This window comes from Saccopteryx bilineata, chromosome 3, assembly GCF_036850765.1.
Source record: "Saccopteryx bilineata isolate mSacBil1 chromosome 3, mSacBil1_pri_phased_curated, whole genome shotgun sequence".
In the NCBI taxonomy this organism is placed as follows: domain Eukaryota; kingdom Metazoa; phylum Chordata; class Mammalia; order Chiroptera; family Emballonuridae; genus Saccopteryx; species Saccopteryx bilineata.
Window position 1 is genome coordinate 303,939,702 of NC_089492.1, and position 6,000 is coordinate 303,945,701.

Below are 6,000 nucleotides of genomic sequence, written 5' to 3' on the forward strand. Positions count from 1 at the left end.
GGAGATCTTTGCACACCTTTGTAAATATGCTAAAAAGCCAGTGAATTGTATACTACAGATTTATGATATGTGAATTACATCTCAATGAAAAACAATCACCACCAAGCCACAGATTAGGCCCATAGACTGTAGTTAACCAACCCTTGGTCCAGGTAAGTGCGTTTTCTAAGTAGAAAATGGAGTTTTCTTCTCTTCACAAAGTTAAATATGCTATTTGTTTTAAATGCTGTTTAAAAGAGGATTTTCTAAACACGTTTGCTAGAATCAATTCCTAGCATCTTTGAATTATTTCCAGAGAATATATTTGATATATAAAAAAAATTGTATAGCTGCTGAAATTTATGGACCCAGTGTCTATCTCTCTCTCTTTTAGCGAGAGAGAGGGACAGAGAAGAAAGGAGAGAGATGAGAAGCATCAACTCATAGTTGCTGCACCTTACTTCATTGATTGCTTTCTCATATGTGTCTTGACTGCGGGGGTGCAGCAGACCAAGTGACCCCTTGCTGAAGCCAGTGACCATTGGATCATATCTATGATCCCACACTCCATCCCAGTGAGCACATGATCAAGTCAGCGACCTCGGGGTCCTGGCTTCTCAGCTTCCCAGTCGGACATTCTATCCACTGCGCAACCACCTGGTCAGACTGTAAATCTCTGTATATCGTTGAATAGAATGTGTAATCTGCAGGTGTTGGGAGCAGCATTCTGCAACATTTTACATTCAGTCCAAAGATCAAGTTTATTGTTTGTTAGTAGGCCAACCTGCTATTTGGCAATTCTGCTTTTTAAAAGATAATGCTAAGGAGCTTTCCGGCAGTGATGGCCGCCCCGCGACAACATGCCTCTCGGTAAGTAAGGATTTTCACTGCCCTGGGGAAGAGCCCCTGTTTCTACTTAATGTATGAAGATACAGACCCACCCTTATGTTGTATGAGGATTATAGACCCAGCCTTATGTTGTATGAAGATCATAGACCCACCTTGATGTATGAAGATTATAGAGTCTACAGTCATTGGGTCTATAATCTTCATACAGCATCGGAGTGGTTAACTCTCATGGACTGGCAGCGGTCAGTGGGCCCATAGTTGAGAAACACGGCTCTCCAGTGTGTACAGGGTGGGGACCACAGGGTGGGAGCTGCTATGCGTGTTGATTTAGGCAAAGCCATGGGAGAGAGAGCATTCCTCTGGCTCCTTGGACTCCACTGGGAAAATCAGATGCTCTTGGTGGCTGGGGTCAGCCATTCCCCAGGAAGACATCCAGCATCAATTTCAGGCTACCTCTCTGAAGTCAGAGTCTAGTTTCTGACTTCCCAAGCTTTTAGTTCCTAATGGTGTGACAATTGTGGAGCTGCTGGTCTTTTTCCTCTCCTGGATGCTGAGGGGTAGAACCCAGGCCTTGTAAGCCTGGGCCTCACTCACCCACAGGTGTGGAATGTTCAGGGCACTGAGGGAGCTGGTGAAGGATTGCTTGAGCCAGGTTCTGGAGCCGCGTCCTTCCTGGATGTTCTCATTTTGACGAGTCCCTGAATTTAAAAAAGAAATGTTTTGGGGGTTTTTTTATTGTAAAATAATACATAACAAAGTTTACTATTTTAACTATTTTGGATTTTTTTTAACCATTTTGAAGTTACCATCCAGCCCTTCCACTCATTTAATCTTGTAAAACAAACTCTATACCCATTAAACAATAACTCAATAACTTCCTATTCTTCCCCTCAGTCCCTGGAAACCACCTCTCTACTGTCTGTCTCTGTGATTTTAATGATCTCTTAAGTAGAATCATCCAGTCTTTGTCCTCCTGTGACTGGCTTATTTCACTCAGCGTAATGTCCCCAAGGTTCATCTGTGTTGTGTTACATTGCAGAATGTCCTTTCTTTTAAGGCTGAATTGTATCCCATTGTATATACATGCCATGTTTAACTTCACTTATACATCAACAGGCAATTGGGTTGCTTCCACATTAGCTATTGTGAGTAATGCTTTTTTGGATATATAAATCTTTCTTTGAGACCATGCTTCCAATATGATTCTATTTTTATGATAATTTTCTGAGGAAACACCATCCCATTTTTCAGTGGCTGTGCCACACAGCTTTAATTCCTGTAGCTTTGTAGTAAGTTTTTTCAAGATCATTTTGGTTATTGGAATTCTGTAAGTTTAGGGTGGGTTTTTGTATTTCTATAGAAAGGCTCATGGGGGTTATGATGGCTGCTTGTATGTTCACTGAAACCTCTGTTCTCACTGGCCTCTGGGCGCTTAGAATATGCCAGAGCCAGCAGCCCTCTGGGACAGACAGGACAAGCCAATCCCTCGAGCAGCCTCATGTTTGCATTTGCTCCCCTTGTCCACCCCACGTGGCACAGAGGCGATACAAAGAGGCCCGGGTGGATCTGCACACATCCTAGGTTTGCATCATAACTAAAAAGCATAAAGGTTAAGAAATGTCCATCTTTTCAAGTTGGTCACAAGCAAACCTGCCAAAATTTTGCCTCAGAAGGAGGCATTGTCTTTATTGTGTGGGTCAAGTAACCTGCCCTTTTTCCTGGGCAGAGAGAAGACAAACCTTAGCTTGAAAAGATCATTCAGGACAGAGCTGATTGATACAAGTTGTGAAAGCACTTACAGCAACTTTGCTGTTAAAGCATGGGAATTGCCTTGGCCAGTGGTTAGTGTTGTCCCAATATGCAAAGGTGCAGGTCAATGTTTCTGTCTCCCCCTTCCTTTCTTCCTCAAAAAGAAGCATAGGAATAATCAGTCCCCTTCACAAAAAAGTCTACTGCAGATTTTTGACATCAAGACTAACGGTTATGTGTCATACTAAGGTTATAAAGATTGAAAGGTACGAGAAGGGACAGAATTAACAGGAGACATGACAGAAAGTCAATTCTGAGGAGGGGGTGATATTAAACTGGATGAGGCAATGATAGGTGACAGCAAATAAAAAGGAGGCCAAATCCATTTTTAGAATAAATTGAAATGTGTTATCTTGACCCTGGCTGGTTGACTCAGTGGTAGAGTGTCAGCCTGGTGTGTGGATGTCCTAGGTTCGATTCCTGGTCAGGGCACACAGGAGAAGCGACCATCTGCTTTTCTTTCCCTTCTCTCTCTCTCTCTCTCTCTCTCTCTCTCCCTCCCTCCCTCCCTCCCTCCCTCCCTCCCTCCTTCCCTCCCTCCCCTCTCTCTCCCCCTCCTGCAGCCATACCTCAATTGTTTCAAGCTCATTTGCCCCAGGCGCTGAGGATAGCTCTGTGGATCTTCCACCTCAGGTGCTAATAATAGCTCAGTTGTGAGCATGACCCTAGGTGGGCAGAAAATTGGCCTGAGACAGAGGTTGCCAGGTGGATCCTCGTTGGGGTGCATGTGGGTGTCTGTCTATTTTGGAAAAGAAAAAGAAATTTATTATCCAGACAGAAAAAAGATTTAAATCACTAACTACATATATAACAAACTGATTCTGAGTGATTTTGGAAGTAAATTTTAGAGGTAAAAAATGACTTGTTTAGAAGAAAATGAAGGAGAACATCTCAGATTTATTTCTTTTTTTTTAATTTTTATTTATTTTTTACAGAGACAGAGGGATAGACAGGGACAGACAGGAACGGAGAGAGATGAGAAGCATCAATCATTAGTTTTTCATTGCGCATTGCAACACTTTAGTTGTTCATTGACTGCTCTCCCATACGTGCCTTGACCGCGGGCCTTCAGCAGACGGAGTAACCCCCTGCTGGAGCCAGTGACCTTGGGTTCAAGCTGGTGGGCTTTTCCTCAAACCAGATGAGCCCGCACTCAAGCTGGCGACCTCGGGGTTACAAACCCGGGTCCTCTGCATCCCAGTCCGACGCTCCATCCACTGTGCCACCGCCTGGTCAGGCTCAGATTTATTTTTGAAGACTTTCTAGCTTGACCGGTGGTGGTGCAGTGGATAGAGCATTAACCTGGGTCAATGAGGTTGCAGGGCCGAAACCCTGAGGTTGCTGACTTGAGCGTGTGGTCATCCCAAGGTTACTAGCTTGAGCCCAAAGGTCACTGACTCGCCTTGAGCTCCCCTGCAAAAGGGCACGTAAAAGAAGCAATCAGTGAACTAAAGTGACACAACTATTGTACAACTACGAGTTGATGCTTCTCATCTCCCTTTATCTTTTTTTAAAAAGTGGCTTTTTTAAAAAAGATTTTGTTTTTGATTTTAGAGAAAGAAGAGAGAGAGAGAAGGGGGCAGGTAGCAGGAAGCATCAACTTGTAGTAACTACTTACTGTATGAGCATTGCCTGGGCAAGCCCAGGGTTTCGAACTGGTGACCTAAGCACTCCAGGTCAATGCTATATCCACTGCACCACCACAAGTCCACCAAAAAAACTTTTTAAATATTTAAAAAAAAATTTTCAGTTGTACTTCACATACAATATTGATTTCATGTGTGCAACATAGTGATTAGACATTTATATAACTTAGGAAGTGATACACCTATTAAATTTAGTAACCCCCCTGCCTGACCTGTGGTGGCGCAGTGGATAAAGCATCGACCTGGAAATGCTGAGGTCGCCGGTTCAAAACCCTGGGCCTGCCTGGTCAAGGCACATATGGGAGTTGATGCTTCCAGCTCCTCCCCCTTCTCTCTCTCTGTCTCTCTCTCCTCTCTCTCCCTCTCTTTCTCTCCCTCTCTCCTCTCTAAAAATGAATAAATAAAATTAAAAAAAAAATTTAGTAACCCCCTGACACCATACAGTACACAGTTATTACAATATTTTTTTTTAATTTATTGATTTTAGAGACAGAAACATCAATCTGTATCTGTATGTGCTCCGACCAAGGATCAAACCAGCAACCTCTGCATATCTGAATAATGCTCTGATCAACCAGGCTGTCCATCCAAGACCCATTTATTTATATATTTATTTATTTATTTACTGATTTTTAGAGAGAAACATTGATTTGTTGTTCCACTTATTTATGCATTCATTGGTTGATTCCTGTATGTGCCCTGACCAAGGATCGAACCTGCAACCTTCTCATACAGGATAATGCTCTAAACAACTGAGCTACCTGGCCAGGGCAATAATCTTTTGTATAAAGTCTCTCTTTGCCAGAGTTGCACTTTGATTTGTGTATAGGTAAAATACATACTGTAAGGTATTTTTCCCTGCCGAGAAGGAAGGAAGGGGCCGGAGCCACAAAGTGTGGAATAATAAAAGGCTTTATTGACTACAGAGTGCATCCTGTCTGACAAAGTTTTCTGGTCCCGGGGGACAGAGGCCAGAGGAGTCACATGGGGTGACCCGTGTGAGAGATATTTAAAGGGTCCCTAGGGTGGTTGAGCTAATATGACGTGGTGAAATCTCACTGGCTGACGGACGGTCACTCTTTTCCCAAGGACCTCTGGGAAGTTTCTTTTGGCACACTTGGTTGTGGGCGGCCCTAGCCAAAATTCCCGGTTCTGGGCTCCTCACATGGCCTTCCCTCATTATCCACTGATCTTACATTCCAATCTTTTTATGTTATTAGAGGTGCCGCATATCTGTCTGGCTACTTCCTGCTGATTAGGGGTGTTGTGGGGAGGGGGAGATCGGCAGGTGGTGGCTTTGAGGGGTGTCAGGAGGAACATCTATCTGTTTGACCATGAGTCGAGAAACCTCGTGGATGCAGTTCTGTAAGGATTTTTTTAAAAACGAGGAGTAATAGGAGGATTTGCAGAGTCCAGCCTTTTGGTGAGCTGGAGATGGGTAGGGTTGAGTGGTTCCAAACTGCCAGTGATCCTGCATGGGAGCAAGCTTGAGGCGAGAGACATGGTTAGAAATGAGGGTAGTATTGATTATGGGGGAGCCCTTGGTATTGAGGAATGGTAGGAGTAAGTGGGAAGATGCTGTCAGCTAGATAGTGGCTCTGAGACTATGTATAATGTCTCAACCCAGAAAGGGTACAGGGCATGATGGCATAACTAAGAAGGAGTGCGAAAAGGGGATTCCGTCCAAACTACATGTCAGGGGTGGCGTGTGAAGGGG